Raw genomic sequence first — 17917 nt, 5'->3', positions numbered from 1 at the left:
CATTGTTCAGTAATTATTATATGTCAGTAATAACACATTTTACTTTTGAAATCTCATGCAAACAATTGAGCATTATATAATATTTTGCTGCTATTTTTAATAAATGTAAGCTATACCGACTCAGATTTAAAGACATTATTTTCAGTAGAAAAAGTTGCCACCAGGTTATATTGTGTTACACCACATTAACTTGGCACTAACTGCGCTGTTATAAAAACAGTTGTAAATCACGCAAGGGTCCACATGAATCTGTCAGTGGCTTCATCAAGATAATTAGTCCTAATTTGCTGTTGATGATTTAACTAAAATTCTAATTGCACAGGAGGCGTTCTCTGGAGGCATGCCGTTTTGGACTTCCTGTTGCTCTCGTGTCACCTCCATGAAGGTGGTCAACATGGCGCAGTCATAAATTAGGCTATATGAGTCTGTACACATAACCATGCACTCACGTACACACATACACATATGTACACAAACACATATATAAAAATTATGTATGCTCCCCCACGCTTACACTCACGCACAAAACAAAACCTGCTCTCATTTGCGCTCCTTCTCCCCTCCAGCACACACAGGTCGAGTCAGGGTGCTCCGCTGGGGGAGCCGCGGTGGCTCCTGTGGTCGATGGCTGGGGCGTCTTGGCCTGTTGTGCGTTGCCACGGTCGCTCTTGCTCCTCCAGAGCCGTGCAGACAGCCAGGCTCCTGTGAGCTGTTGCAGTTGCTGTCCCTCTGAGTGGAACACACAGAATGGACTCACAACTTTTTGACTCTTGCGCTGGCCACAACCCCGACCAACAAGCAGCACAAAGAGACAGAAAGAAAGGCAGAGGTCTCCGCTAACAATTTAGTTACCATAATGTTGAAGTTATGAAGTCCTTTATTCTGATGCTTTCCATATTTTTTTTTTTTAGTATTATATACTGCTTTTTAGATTTGTTGTGTGAACGCTAATGTTTCTAATGTCTAATTGGGAATACTACCATTATTTTGCACTGTTACAACCTGTTAAATAGGAAAACAGTGTTCTGTAGATGGGTTTTAACTGACCCAAAGATTTAGCTAGGAGAGCTTATTGTTCAGGGGTTACAGAACGTTGTTCTATCTTTACTTCTTTTTATATGTTTCTCCATTTCTCACTGGCATTGGTTAAAAATAACATACAGGGCAAGACTTCATGCTATTCACAAAGCATAACAATCTGAGAGAGAAAGAAACTAAAGGAAAACATTTAGGATATAGAGACATTTTGCCGTTGATGCCTACATTTCCCCTAATTTTATTACACATACAAAAAAAAATTAAAGAATATTCAAGACTAAAATAAGTGAAATCTTGCCTGCTTATCTTCAAAGATTCCACCTACGGCCCTGTCACTGCCCAGAGCTGCACTCTGTCGCCACTGTTATTACAGTAACTGTGCATTTTCATGGCTTTTTGTCCTGCATTTCACAGCAATTACATCCCCATTACACTCACGTAACATTAGCCACCTATAACAACAATGATTCCGTCATACTAAAACAAAACCACCAATGGGCTGAAATCCCTTGGACACTGTAAATACTATTACAGGGTCGATACAAATAGGATGGGTCCGAAGAGAATGGGATTTCCCGGACCCACTGGGAATTCTTGTTTGATGCGGGAAAGGCGAATTCCGCGCGGTTCTTCTATTTCGGGGAAAGTTGGACTTTAATGAATATATCCTTCGGAAAGTGTGCATGAACCAGTGATAGGAAACAGTGCTAAAGCATACATTTTCAAGGGTAAATAAATGACAACTGATCAATGTGACATTGGATAGTTGTGGTTGGAGGGTTGGCATACCTTAAATGTACAAAAATAACTAGCTGTACGGTAACATATTGTAATTTAATTGGAATAATGTGGTCTATCATGAATGTTATTGAATGTTGAGGATGAAGCAGATACATAACCTAGTTAGTGGATTTCACAGAATGTGGATTTGTTTCTTTCTGGCATGCTTTCAGTTGAAATGGGGTAGGGGTGAACAGTAATCCTGGGCACAAATTCCTCCAGTGACAAAGGTCTGGGTGATACTGATACCTTTAAAGTACTAAATATACTCCCTGGCCTGGAGTGGCATGAACAGGTGGAGAATGGGCATTGCCAAGTGCTTGTGTCTCTATACCCCAAATCTTACAGGTCGCTTTTTTTGGCACAGGGTTTTTTTTTTTTGTGGGCTGGAGGGTGGGGGCTTGGTCTTCATGTCAAAGTGTGTGTATGACACCCTGTTCAGAGGCGAAAAAGAATCAGGGGAGACAACCCAATTCGGGTGGTTACCATTCAAAGCCAGCTGGTCTGGCTTAATTAATGCAGGACATTTTTTTTGGTGTAAAATATTGTGTAGTCTAGTGAATGTTTGATTAACCTGGCCCACAGCAGGAACTGGAGGGTGTGACTTCCTGGAAACGCACGAAAACGACACGGGTGAGTTTTTCTCCCCCCCACTTTCCCCTTCCTCCGTCCACTTCGGCCGAGGCAAGAAATTGTGCCCATGGAAACTTTGAGGAAATTGTTGAGCATGCAATTACTGCTATTTTGTCATTTAAATAATGCTGAATTATACATGATATTATTCAGAGTAATAATGAGATGCTATGTCATCAAGTTTTGGGGTATTTTATTGGCAACTTTTAGTATATTAATCTAGTGTGGATTGGACATATTCTGAAGTGAAATGTCATACCACAGTCATAAAATATCTTCTAAACAAGAGAGACGAACTAAGTGAAATCAAAAAGTCTGTGAAAATCTGTGACTTAACCTTAAAAAAAAACTTAACCTTAGACTATTAGTGTGATAGCAGCCTTACTGAGTAGGGCAGAATTTGTAATATCGTATGTTAGAGAAAGTTCTGTAATACAAAGCACAAACTATCACACAAAAAATATATTACTGTACAGTACACTGAGTGTCAGGGTTTCAGATTGAGTCAGAATGTATTTTGGAAATAAAAAATATCAATTTAAAAGTAAGTTTGTGTTAGGTACACATATCTGAAGTGCAATATTGTTTATGGCATTGAACATTCTGTACTCTAATACTATGTGTTGCAAGGAAAGCTGTTTCAATAAATGTTTAGGGGTGCTAAAAGAGTGACCTAATATGGTAGTGTGAACGTGTATGAAGCGTTATAGGTGTGGATTAAATGCACATAAAATATATACAGTGTCTGAACAAATCAAGATTTATAGCTGTTTTTTTCCTGCCAATTCAAACTAATTTCATTTCATGTGAACATGTGAAATTAATAACAAGTCTTCATACCAAAAAATAGGAAGAAAAGAAGTGGCAGTAAATAAACTCAATAAAAATGTGATAGCAATAAGTTATGATATAAATCAACTGAAAACAAACATTAATATCAACCCACACTCCACTCTGATGAACATGCCCAAGATTTATTTACATTCACAGAATTATATTTCTGATGCAGCATTTTTGGAAGAAGTGCCTCTGACAAGATCCCTGTCATCTAATCCCTCTCTTCCTGGGTGTTCAGGCAGTGCCGTGTCGCTTCCCCTAGGAGACTGAGGCAAGGCAACTATGACCCAGTTTACAAAAGCTCCCCTGCTTCTCATTTGAAAACTCCCCCTTCTCCGTCACACGAATCTTTGATCAGAACGGCGGCTGGGGAAGAACGCTGTTGTTTTCTTACAGCGAAAAGGGTGCACTCTTTGCCGTCGATCCTCTCTTGGCCCTTTGAGGCACTATCTGACGCCTCAGCGGTAGCTGTGTAGAAATACTGTTTGTGTTTGTGTGTGTTCTTACCTTTTTCAGAGCTCTTTTGGGCTTATATGAAAATTTTCAGCGACTGAAAATGATCTTGGTTTCTTTCTAGAATGATGGTAGGTCTAGTATATAACTGCTTTTTATACAAGCAGGTGACCAAGACAGTAGCACTGGAGCAATTTCAAACTTTGAAATAAAAGCTGTCACGTTTGAATAAATACATCCATTAATCACGAAACCCTGTTGTTGAAACAGAGAGGAACCCCCACGTCTATTTATATTAATTCTAGTCGGCATGTGGCTTTTGCAGTAGTGACCATGTTGCCTTTTGCAGATCCAGATGCCATCTTCTTAAGTTACACGGCCCATATTATAGTCTGTCAAGTAAGTATTTCAAATTTAACACAAATGTCTAATTAACTATGACATATTAAAACACATGGAAAGAGTCATGGTGATGAACTGGAAAGAAAAAGAAATCACTTTAGTCCATTGTAATTCTTTTATCTCCCTGTGTGTTCATTTATTCTTACATTCATCACTAATGGTGGGTCATGGTGGATCTGTAGGCTATCCCGAGAACACTGGGGGGAGAGGTGGGAATACATTCTGGATATGACACCAGTCCATCTTCTTTCTTTCTTTCTTTCTTTCTTTCTTTCTTTCTTTCTTTCTTTCTTTCTTTCTTTCTTTCTTTCTTTCTTTCTTTCTTTCTTTCTTTCCCACCATACAGTTACAAAACCTAGCACATTTCCACTTTTTGATCTCAGTCTTATCTCTCTTGCCTGCCTATTGTCTGATCCTGTTTGAATAAGCATGAGCCTAGGGTGATTCTGATGCCACAAAGTGCTTTACACGGCACCTGGTTTCGTAAATCTGCCCTGCATGAGAGCTTGTCTGACTGCTGTGTCACGCCGAGTTCCAATCCATCTATGTTCACCATGGGAGAACCTCTGTATCGCCTGTGTGGGAGGAGAGTTGAGTTTTCCTAGCAGCAAATGGTCCCAGATGGCTTTAGATTCTTATCGTTAATCAAGGGTGAGTGGATCTCACCGCAAACACAACTCCAGTTTATTTGAACAGCATATTATTGGCCCTGGCAAGGTTTAATAAGGAAATCCAAAGAAAATCTTTACAACTGAATTAAAAAGTACCTGAGTCATTAGAACAAATACACAAACTGTCATCGTAAAGAGTCTGTTAGCTGCCATGCTCATTGTGAGTAAGCCTATTAAAGGATAGTTCAAACACTGTTAAAAGTGTCATACATACTTTATGGGTTTAGGTTAGAATATACAGTGCCATGAGACTGCCTGTAGTGCATATGTTCTAGTCTCAGGGATCATAAAGCAATAAGTCCACAGTACCATGGTCAAGCAGGACATAGGGCTCAAGGTGAGGGGAGCTACATGAGACTGATTCTTGACTGTAGTCTGAATTATTCAGCAGAGGGGGAGAGTTTTCTTTACCACCTGAAGGGTGTTGGGAGCAGCTGGGTTAAAGCAGCACAATAGCTCCTTATATACTGTATTTCACTGCTGTGCTTCTGTGGCCAGCCAAAGAAAGGGAGAAAAAGAAACATAGAAAAAGCAGAATAAGAGGCAGAGAGAGTGAAAAGACCTGAAGGGAGGGGGAAGGCTCAAATATGAAAAAGTAAAATAGAAGCAAAAGCAAATAGAAAGAGGGTGTTACACATGTTTAAATGTATTATAGCTATCATTCAAATGTCAGACAACAATAAATGGCAAATGATTAAAATCCTCAAAGCAGCTTGCATGATTTATTCGAAACAGTCCATTTGCCTTACTGCGGTTTAATTTTATAGCACGCATACCATATATATACTGTCTGCTCCAGTAAGTAATGTATGGCCAGTTTAGTCTATTTGCCAGGACATGTAGGTTTTTCCACTGCATGTCCATAATACACAACATCTGTCAGGCCGCTTCACAGGCTCAGGAAACACCGGTTGGCACCAGGAGTCTAGAGACAGAAAAATGTGGCATGTTGGCATCATTTTTAGTGGCACCATTATGAAAACTACTACTGAAACAATATAACAATTGTGCAGATTTCATTTAGCTGACTTTCCAACCATTCAAAAAAGGTAAAAATCATTAGAAAAGTTTTTCTTTTTTTCTTCCCCTTTCTCATGTGAAGCAATCGAAAGACAAGGGGAACTTTGAGCCTCAGGCTAAAATATACAAAGAAACCACCATACTACACTAAAAATAAGGGGAGGAACTCAGGAAGTTATAGAAACTTTCCTTAGAGCATTTGTATGTCTGGCAGGGTTGGATTTTTCAGCGTGTGATGCTTAAGGTCAAATACGGTAAAGCAATATTACTGTTAGCAAGACTTTTTATATTTACTGGAATGGCCAGAATGGATTAAAGTTCCGTATTAACTAATTTCAATAGAGTGTAGAGTAAAAAGTTCAGTACTTTTTGGCCCAGCCAATATAGTTGCATTTAAAATTCATCGCTTGTTTTCATCATTTCAAGTGGAAAAATGCTAGAAACTAAGGGTTTTAAGAGTACTACCTACATGACAGTTCCTTTTCTCTTATACTATCAGTACCTTCCCTCTTTCATACCATATATTAGGCGTATTTTAAGGGATAAAAAGACTAATGAGCCATCATTAAATAGGAACTGTAATATTATGAAATATCCAAATAATTCAGATAAATAGCTGTGAATGGAATAGCCACAGGACCTAAGGCAGTTTTGGGATAAAATGGAAACACTGTCTAACTAAGAGAACTTCAGACATATTTGCTTGATGAACCCAGACTTTCAGTCTCCATAAACACTGGAGTCCTCATGACCTCTTTTTGCACTTCAGAGATAAGCTGGAAATAGACACACACTAACGTACCATCTGGACCAAAGTTAAGGTAACCTCAAAGTATATATTAATATTTTAGTTAAACCTAATATTCATTTAGCATATACATTCAACACATTCAATATAATACACTACAGGAGTGACAATCAAATACACAAATTGTTCACTAGGTATTCATTCATTGTTCATTAAGTACATTTGAGCAGGTTATATGAACGTTTTAAATATAATATTCGACTTGGATGTCTTCGAGAGTTTCCATATGTGTATATTAGTCGTGTGACAACAGCAGCAGCAAATCATTGGCATCGTGCTGGCAGCACTCAAAGGACAGAATTGTCATGAGGCACGTCCGTGTTTTGTCAAGTGAAGGACAAGTACTGATTTAAAGAGTGGTAGCCTGAATGAGCTGCCAAGACAGTGATCGCAATGAGATTTTATTCGATTAATGAATACACCACTCTGCTGCTGTTTATCAGTAGAGTCAAAATTGAATGACATTGCCACCAACCGCTCATGGTCACAATGGAAGATTGGGAAAACAGAAGTGATACAATTTAAAAAAAATAAAAATACAGCTTACATCATTCATTCATCGAAATCTGATCCACGTTAACCCGCTCAGGCTTGTATACAGAATCAGAAATGTTTAAATGATTAAATGATTATAATTTCCTAATCCCAAATAAATTGTTGTAAATGATCCCATATCCATCCTTGTTTGAAATCATGGTTGGATTTCATTGTTCACCTACAGGATGTATATATCAAAAAGCCCTTATATATACATTGACAATCTTTTAATATAATTATGTCTTTATTATATGAGTTCATCTGAATCCAATCCTTCAGATTATTAAAAACATCTGAAATGCAATGATATGGAAGGAATTAATCATGGTGACGCATTTCCCTTTTTAATGTTAATTTTAATGTTCACAAAGCCTTTGTTACTAACCTGTTACAGCTATAAACATAGATGCCCTTACCAGCCTCTAATCAAGGGAATAAAACAAAATAAATGCAGCTTGTCATGTTACTGAGATGAACAAAGTCCTCAAAGACAGAAAACAGAAAAACAAAAGCTTAATCTCTCAGGGTTACATAAAGTGCTGACACTGGAGACTCCTTACAGTAAATGTTAAGAACCATTTCTATACAGAAAACTTTTATCCACTTTAATCCGTTTGCCGAGTTTATGGAGAGCCTGTTATACAAGTTGTTATTACATATAAATGATAACATTAATTTTAACATACACTTATATTAACAACCACATTAATTTAAAACTTGTGATCTTGCATATGGTCATACTGTCATTTTTATGCAAGTCATGCTCCATATTTTTCCAGTCACCTACAATTCCAGTTCCTATGAATTTGCCTCCGATGATGATGATGTATTCTGACCTGGCCATGGAATTGAAATATTAAACTTGGAAAGGGCTGAATAAAGAGACTTCATCCAGCTGCTTCTGGCTGCGGCATTTTACAAATTGGGTTTCAAAGCCAATTACAAAAAATGTATACTCCCATAAAACATAAAAGTTTTGGTATGCGATTTCCTAAATGCAACTATAGTACCTGATTATAATCCAGAACGATTGCAGTTATTCTTCATTTGTTGACAACTCATTTTTGTATTCAGGGCTCTGTTTATGAAATTTGACCTGGAAACACAATCACTAAACTCTTTTGCCGTTCTAGAAAATTTACTGTCAGTCTGAGCTGTTGCTATATATTTATTTTTTTTTGCTTTTGGTACTAACAAATCGAAGTCAGGTTACTGCACAACAGGAGGTAACGCTATGATCTTCATAACAAAATATTTTGAATAAAACATCTAAAAATTAATACATTTGTTTGATATTAACACATTAAGTGCTGTTTTTAGCATTGGAAGAGGAAAAACTACATAATTTAATGTACTTGAGACTTTAAAGCCTTTCCCTTGTAAGTTGTTAAATTGATAGACAGCATTTGTTGTTAAAGCTCTAGACTGCCCCTGTTGGCTGAGGAGTGTATTAAGCTCTCTTTCAAACATCTATAACTTCTGTAGCAACTCCCATTAGGCAAAAACTACAAAATAACACCATGTATAGATAGTGGGCTTAAAACAATTCTAAAATGTCTGAAGTATTTTCATCATTGGGTCTTGCTGTATAGTGGCAGGGTCTTGGGGTGAGTGGGACAAAGCGCAGGTGTACTGACAAGGGAGATAAAGGCTTCACCATTGTTCAGTTAACTAGAACACCACAAGACTTTTTTTCCAGTCCTGAAACGAGAGCGACGACCTGAACAAAGACGTAGTCGGTGTTGCAATGCTTATGCTTCATCTATAATGAATGAAAAAGGTAGTATCGGTGTGCTGTTTGAACAACAGTACATGCACATTACCAAAAATGAGTAAACCACTGAGATCTCAGACTCACAGTGACTTGGGTAGCACAAAAAAATTATAACTCTTTAACAGAAGCATAATACAAGCGCAGCACTGGTGGTACTGTTGCTGAGATACCTATGAATTGTCTAATGTCCAAAATTTGACAAAAAATAAATGAAGACATTTTAAATTAAACTAAGTGGTAAACTGACTCCTTGCCTGACTTGCCTGACTTGCCTGTGACTGAAGAATACAACAGTCAGTCGGTTATCTGTGGACATTTAAAGGCTGTGTATTTTTTGGCTTGTGTAATTATTAAATAATTAATAGTGTAATTACTGTTAACTATTTATGCAGTGTTGAGTTAATTAATTGATTGCATAAGCTCTAACAGATTTAATTATTTATTTAAGTGCATAGGTGGAAGTGCAAATTGTGCTCATCTCAGAGTTATAGCATTGTTATGAATTTGTCTGTATCAGGACTAAAACATACAACGTATGTACTTCAGAGAAATTGCAGCTTCATCAATCGAAGTATGAAACAATCTTAAACATAAAAATTATCATTTAATTATTTAGTTCTTAGGACAAATCAGTGATTGTTATGCTGTGGCAGGTATGGTTTAAGTATACCTGTACCTTAAAAAGAAGATAAACTTCTGCAAATGAATACTGAATTATTCAAACTGTTCTCCTTTTTCCTGTGAAGAGGAAGATTTCTATCCTGATGGGAGTGGTCTCTTCCAGAATGACTCCATCCCATCCACACATAACTGGTATCAGGTATCACTGAACGGGTTCGAAGTATTAAATGATGTAAATCCTATATCCTTCATAGTCACCAGCTCCAAACCTAATTGAACACCTATGTCAGATTTTGAACTGACAGCATGCTCATCAAAACACCAAATCATCAAAACACCAGTTGAGGGAATATCTTTGGGAAGAATAGTATTCATTCCTCCATTAGAGTTTCAGAGACCTGTACAATCTGTGCCAAGTCCTGACACCTTAATAAGACACCGGAAGACGTTTTTTCCTTTAATCTGTCACCAGTCTGCTGATGATAGATGAACAAGTGGGAAGAGGGAAAAGCAGAGAGAGAGAGAGAGAGAGAGAGAGAGAGAGAGAGAGAGAGAGAGAGAGAGAGAGAGAGAGAGAGAGAGAGAGAGAGAGAGAGAGAGAGAGAGAGAGAGAGAGAGAGAGACGTGTGATCTGCCTGTTCTTTCCCCAGTGCTGTACTGCTCAGTGTGAAGACACTGATTTGAGCGCTTGACAACATTATCAGCTTTGACAGCCAGATTGCTTTTCACTTGAGCAGATTATACACACGCACAAACACACAATACAAACACACGCTCGATGATTTTTGTTTGCCAAGAGAAATGCACTGATGTTTATCATGTTCTAAGGAAATAGGAGACTTGTTCTTCTTTCTTCCTCTAACAAAACCCATTTAGACATGTGATGTTAATAGCATACCCATTATGTATAACGACTGGCCAGCTGAAGAGCAGCACAACGAGACATCTCCAGTGGTTCACAGTGGCTAGACTTGCTAGATCTTAACAAAACAACTAAAGCTATGATAATTGATCACAATTTGAATGAGTCAATCGATGAATCAATGAATCAATCAATCAATCAGTGAATCAATGTATCAGTGAATAAATAACAGGGGTGTTTAAAAAATGATTCCAATAACATTTGCTCATTTTTGGTTACTGGAAAACTGACTAAAATCTCACATGATGTTAAACAAATGCATCTGTGTGTAGGGTAAATATCTATCAAGATGCATATATAAGTATTAATAGCATATGAGACATAGCTATGTGGTGTGCAATTCATAAGCATATTTCAGTCTATCAACTGAGCCAATTTCAATATTTAACCAGATCATTTACTCTGATACTACAAATAGTCTAAACATGCAGGCATACATGACACTACTGGCTATTGTTTGCCTCGTTTTTTATTTTTTTAGTGAAATTTAGATCAGGGCTCTTAACTTGTTAATTCACTAATTTACCAAATAAAGTACTAAAGATGCAGGGAATCTGATAAATAGGTATAACAGACAAAAGTCCATAGATCTAAATATAATAAAACCGTACATGTTTTATTAACAGGTACATGTGTATTTTGGATCCCCACTGTACAAACACCAGAAGCTTGACAGGGACAGTGAACTTTAGGCATTGTGCAGCTATATTACAGACTTGTTCCTATGAGAAGATGCATACTAAAGATATACTCCTCAGCCACAGAGTCATACTCTGAAAGTTTCAGCTTAATATCTTTTTTTTTTTGGGGGTAATATTATGACAGCTTGAAATTTCAAATGGAAGAAGAAAGAGCAGGACTCATAGGAATTAAAGCTCTGATGTAGGATCAGTAACAGATGGTTCATACAACGAAATATCTAAGGATGTTAAATCTGTTCCTGTAAGGATTTTAACTATGCAGATTCCCAGGCTTCGTAATAAAAAACTAGATAAAACAAACTTCATCCGAAGTGTTGTTTGGGTGAGAAAGGTAGCAAATTTTTTGTCTCTCAAGTGTACAAGACAGCATATGTAAACAGAAGTATGTCCATAACACCTGAAAAAAGCCTGTTGGAATTGAAAGCCAATCAAATCTGCACATTGCAAATACAGTTATTCTCTGATTGACTCCCTCTAGGACCTTCGCACCTCATGCATATGCAAAAGACAGTTTTGATTTTTTATTTATTTTTTTGGTGTTGTTTATTCGTGTTGGTGGTGGGTTTTTTTTACACCTCACACCGCCACCCCAACAACCAAACCCCGGCATGATGAGCAACCTGAGCAGTACACCTTGGTCCTAAAACAAAAACATGTCACAGGCCTAAATGAATCTGCTTTTTTCTTCCTCTTCTTTTATCTCCACCAGATGCCAACCAAGATAAGCGCAAGCGCACACTGAAATCCAAAAGGCGTTTTTAGAGCGACTGCACGCGTGACGATCTGGAGGAGTGAGTGATTGAGCTGAAGGAACTGCGAATGTGGTGGGTGAGACATAAAGTTTCCTAACTTGCAGAAAAGTCAACTTACATCACTACCTGTGCTTTACAACCCATGACACTGACAGAAATTTCATTAACATTAACACTTTAGGTGTGCATTATAAGTCTGGCAGAAATGATGGACGGATTGTGTGTGTTAAAGCAGGTCTATAGCTGCTGTAACCACAGCCTATTGATATGAATGCCTTTAGAACAAGAAGAAATGCCTCTCAAGCTCACATTTAGTTGGGACCCAGAGGTGGGATCCCATGTAAACTGACACCAGCAGGTCTTGTTGCAGTCTGTCAGACAGATTACCTGTTTTAATTTATTAATTAATTTATTAATTAATTTATTAACCTGTTTTATGTTTTACTTCTGACTCTAGCGTCTGTCACTAAACTACACTAGAAACACAGACCTGTCATGCAGAAGCTGTATGTAGTAATGTAATATAAATGTGAAGAAATATAGAAACAGACGTCAGTGTTTTCGGGATCTCATGAGGAACTGAAAGAACTCCTATAATCATGGTTTCTTTTTTCTCATCAAACCTCTCAGAATTACTATACAATCTTAGTGTAACTATGTCTGAGCACAGTGGTCATGTATGAAATATTCCAGTCTGTTACTTAGCACAGGCATGATTTGTCTTCGGCATGTTATCCCAGTGAATGTTTTTGAATCACAGCTTGCTTGTTCATGTTTAGCATCTGTGTCAGCTGTAATCAAAAGAGATAAAGGAAACCTGTTGAAAGATGAGCTGGGGGATGGAGGTACAAACAAGGACCTGGAAACAATCAATAAAAAGCTTTCAGTGCATCTAGAAAACTGAGGTACAAAATAATACTAATAAAAACAAACAAACAAACAAACAAACAAACAAACAAACAAACAAACAAACAAACAAACAAATAAATATAGAAAGTGAAATAATAAAATGTAATTTATTATTAATTAATTATAAAATACCATATGCATGTCTGCCTTTTTGTCCTGTACTGAATTGAAATGCTCCAAATGGTTTATTGTACAAATTAGATCCGGCCATTATGTGGTTAATTTATTAGAAAACTAAATGATAATGTGACAAATGTAAACATATACTCAAAGTTATAACCAAGTGCTTTAAATAGATATTAAATGTACACTAAATAGGAGTCCAGTGTCAAGACACAGTTTACCTGTTGAACACACATCTAGAGCTGAATTGGCTGTATAGGTGTTTATTAAAACATTTCTAGGTATTTTAGATATTTTACACACACCCCCCCACACACAGACAAAAACACACACAGACACACAGTTATTTGTTTTTATTATTATTTTATTTAATTTCTCACACTCTTAGAAGTAAAATACCATACTGCACACTTCCATGCTTTTGATGTGGTGCCATTAAATGTCCTGGTTTTATACTTTTAGTGTGTAATTTTAAAATGCACCTTTAATCAGAACCAGAATCAGCTTTATAGGCCAATGTCAGTCTATAGTGATCCTACATTGCACACTTTCACACTTCCACATGCAAAAACTACAATACATTGGTGCACACACAAGACATGGAGTAACTAAAAAATAATAAGAAGAAAAATAACACCTAATAATTGACCACATGACAATTTACGGTGCAAACATTAAACTATCTTAACGACCACTCAGACAGAACACAGTGCAAACATAATACATGCTTAAAAATCACTCATACAGAACAGATCACATTGACGTGAAATGATTTCTTCGGGATACACTTTGGTACCTTTATTTGTGAGCGTGCACATTCAATGGCCCTGCACTTAGTGTCTATAAAACTTCTTCAGGCCCGTGCACGAGAACAACGGCCCTGTTTAATCCCAAACGAGTGAAAAAGGCTTCACGCTCTTCACCAGGTATGAAATAGAGATAGAGATAATAATGCGTTATTACGCGTGGGGTGGGTTTTATATATATATATATATATATTTTGCCTTCATTAAAGCACGGGAGTGATGTGAGCCCGCCCCCACTTCATGAGTAAACCCGATTAGTTGTCGTGGCGCGGAGAGGGCGAGGGAGAGGCACGCGCCGCTGACTGAGGGGGAGAGAAGTGCACGAGCGGAGCAGAGCTGAACATCCTTCAGCTGCAGCCTCTTACCGGTAGACGCGAACGGCGCGAGAGACACATCAGCTTCACGCGACACTCCCGTTTTACTAAAAAAAAAGAGACACTCTTTGCCCGCGTGGCGTGTCGTTTTGCTTCTCTTCTTTGTTTTTCGTTTTTTTTTTGTTTGTTTTTTCTTGTTTGAGTTTCTTCCCCAATCCGTGGTGGATTTAATAAAAGCTAAAAGCGAAGGTCCCGAGTCCACCCCGGCTTCCCTATAGACGCCTTTCCGCGTTCTGTCACTCCGGCGGGAAGGACGGACGCTCCACCGGCAACATTTCTTACAGAATGAAGTAAGTAACGTCGCACGACAGTGACAATGTTTGCGTCCCTACATGTTACACGACTGGCACTCTGTTTGTGTCTCGTAGCTGTAACGTTTTTTATGTTTCATTTTTTGTAGTGTTGACTTATTCCAAGACTCGGCGCGTGCCACTTCCAAGTTAAAGTTGTTAGGCTCTCGTGAGGTGACCGTTATTTTTCAGCTGTCCTCTCGCGACACTAAATTAGCCACTTTAGCTCGTACCAGAGGCTTAATTTACTACACGATATAGACAAATTTTATTGTTTTAAAAGACCCAAATTCGGTTGACCTTGTACTTCTGACAGGTAGACTGTAATTCCACAAACGCCTTGAAACATGTACTGTAACAGGGAATATTATTTGGAAGCCTCAGTTTTAATGTGGTACAAATGTAGAACAGCGCCATTAATGACCTTATTATTAAGAATCTAACAGTGGGAGATGAACCGGGTCACACAGCGGTATGTTACTGCTCTGCTCACATCTTCTCCCCTTTAACGTAATAAAGCTAAACCCCTATAATTATTGCTTCTTATGTCTAAAATGTATTTCTTTCATGACAAGTTGAAAACCCCAGAAAGTCCTTTTGCCTCATATTATTGCATTTATTTTGACTGGAACATGTGTATATTATAGTTTATTATTACTGTGGATCTGATAGTGGAGGAAATGTGTCATAAAAATGTAATCAGACTTTAAATGTAAAGTTTTACAAAAAAGTTATTTTAAATGCTTGTCTAAGGGCACAAATGTCATTTAAATCACTGGAACCAATCCACATAATATAGTTTTTAATTTATTTTTTATTTAATTAATTTTTTTAATATATTGGGACCCATCGTCATCATCATCATCATCATCATCATCATCATCATCATCATTATTATTATTATTATTATTATTATTATTATTATTATTATTATGATTATTATTATTATTATTATTATTATTAAAAATCTAATCATATTGATATTTGGTATTTGAAAAAATAAAAAATAAATAAATAAATCACCAGGCAAAAACTGTTAGTTAAGTTAAGGCTGATTAAGCACTTATTTATTTCCAACCCATGACTATGACAGTATTTATAAATAGAAAAAAAATAATAACGTTAGTAATGCTCAGTACATTAACATACGCACATCTAAAAGTCATGGAGCAAAATCGGAATATAAAAACACATACTGAGTTGATCTGCTAATGTTATTTTGCTTAAAATTCATTTATTGAAAATCTGCAAAGTTGATAAAATGTGTTAATCCTCACAGGGATTAAACTTGAATATAAATATTGCTCATAATAAGATTTCAGTGCGTCTGAGTTTTCAGTGCGTCTGAGTTCTGAGATTTTACTCGTTGCCTTTTACATCTTTAATTAAACAGGTAACCTCAAAATATCACTGTTTGATATAATAATTAAAGAGGGTTTATGAGTAATATGGAATATGAGTTCTGATGTAGTATGATCATGAGTGTACTTTAGAGCTTTCGAATGTCGCATCTGTATTGAAACTTTGGGCAACAAGGTTTGGCCGCAAGAGTACAGTGCGTTGTACATTCTACAGTCTGTCATTTTGAAGTTATTTTATATGTATAAAATCATCTCTTCAAAATGAGTTTTAGTGTGTACTGTAAACTGTGTGTTTACTAGACAAAAGTGACTTCCGACACACGGCGTGAACCTGTTTCCTCTCATACTAAATGCAATCAATGAGGCTTCGCTTTGTGTGTGTGTGCATGTACTGTACATGCCTCACCTGTTGTTCTCTTGGGATTTAGTGTTTGGCTAATCTGCCTAGTAGGAAGGTGAACACACTCACATGTTAACATGAAGATATACAGAAAGCTCTCTCTTTCCCTCTCTCTCTCTATTTTTTCTCTCTCTCTTTCACACACAGACACACACACACACGCGTGCATACACACACACGCACACACACACACACACACACACACACACACACACACACATGCACACACAGGTCCTTCTCAGACCTGTCGTCTCCGGGAAATCACTAGGGATTTTGCCAGTGTCGATTCACAAAACCAACAGTGACAACATGGCCTTACAGTTTCCCCAAAGAGCGGGATTAGCTCCACACGTGTCACCAGGATTGGCTAGAGGACCTAAACCGATTGTCAGGGGCATGGAGCACACAGTGTATATCAGAATTACAATACTGTAACACCTGCTGTGAATTCTGCTGTTCAGATTTTGCTGAAGCTACATTTCAAATTATTAATAATTTTTTAAACTATTGTAATTGTGCTTGGATATCTAATTAGAGAGAGGAAACCATAGAGGTATTCCTGTTAAACTTTAAATGTTAACTTACCATCATCAGAATTAAAATAGTTAATCGCCCACATTATTATGCTTTCGAGTTTAGCTTAGGAAAAGTCCATAAATGTTTGTCAAGGGCATAAAGAGTTTACAAAAATGTTTCCATTTGCAATTTCAGATTGGCAAGATTTAGCAGTAATTAGTAATTAGAAGCAATTGCACTTTTTTTGCCCAGAGGTAAGGAAATCAGTGTGTCTTGCAGTTTTGTGACTGCTTATTTATCTTTTGAACAAAGGGGAGCCTTCTTATAAAGTTCTTCATGGTGGTATGTGTGAGTTAATGCGTTTGTTAAATGCGAATGATTTTCACTGTCGATTGAGCAAAATTAATATCAAGTGCCTTGCCCGTCACTCTATGATCTTTGCCTTCGAGGTTAGCGAATGTTTATTTTTAATGCTTAAGCTAGGAGACAAGCGCATAAGTCTCAGTAAGTTTCCAGTGTAAACAGGTGATTAACCCACGCTAAGGTAAAAGTTAACTTTTTATTATTATAGTTTGTTTACAGGGACTGATATTGAGATTTTTCTAGCTTTACTTGTATTATTTATTTATTTATTTATTTATTTATTTATTTATTTATTTATTTTTTACTATTTTTATTTTTCCTTTTGTCTAATTATTTTAATTTATACACAGAGTAAAGAAGCCAGATTCAGACCTGTAATTTTGTACTCGAATGGGCACAATGCATCAGCGTTAGTGAAATGTACCCAATCCTAAAAGTACCTAATCCTGTCCTGGTGACTTTCGTCTCTGTGTTTGCCTCTATATAGTAATTACGAGTGATGCCTGACAATGTTCTTTCAGTATAACAGGGAAGAGAGTATATGGGTTTTGTTTGGCAGGGGTGTTTGTGAGATCACAGAGGAATTAAACTGCCTTTGATGTCTGCTTACATTGTAAAACATATTTCAGAATATTTCTGCATAACGTTAAGCTGAACAATGCTCGTTTGCAAAGCTCTGCCATGTGTTATTGGCTCATTCTTATGCTATACACCGTTGCTGTGTGTGTGTTGGGTGGAGTCCTGTGAGGTGCATGCGGGGAGGTGGGGTTGTGCAGGATTTTGGTACATTTCTGTCTGTTTTTGTACACGCAGACAGATAAGAACT

General features: G+C 37.2%; 1 protein-coding gene across 10 annotated transcripts in view; it reads left to right on the top strand.

Moving 5' to 3' along the window:
- Positions 1–2246: 2246 nt before the first annotated feature.
- The window catches only part of mef2cb (myocyte enhancer factor 2cb), a 64064-nt gene continuing 48393 nt past the window's right edge, over positions 2247–17917 (top strand). For 5 of the 10 annotated variants that reach the window (XM_047818324.1, XM_047818327.1, XM_047818325.1 and 2 more), the window contains exons 1-2: positions 2248–2451; positions 11907–12021. The gene's annotated coding sequence lies outside the window, so the exon portion shown is untranslated. Of the gene's footprint in view, positions 2452–11906; positions 12022–14035; positions 14452–17917 lie in introns of those variants that run through there. The other 5 variants (XM_047818328.1, XM_047818331.1, XM_047818329.1 and 2 more) reach the window with 5 other exon arrangements.

Source organism: Tachysurus fulvidraco, chromosome 9 (genome assembly GCF_022655615.1).
Source record: "Tachysurus fulvidraco isolate hzauxx_2018 chromosome 9, HZAU_PFXX_2.0, whole genome shotgun sequence".
In the NCBI taxonomy this organism is placed as follows: Eukaryota; Metazoa; Chordata; class Actinopteri; order Siluriformes; family Bagridae; genus Tachysurus; species Tachysurus fulvidraco.
The sequence above is the reverse complement of the archived record's forward strand: the minus strand, read 5'-3'. Positions and strand labels throughout refer to the sequence as shown.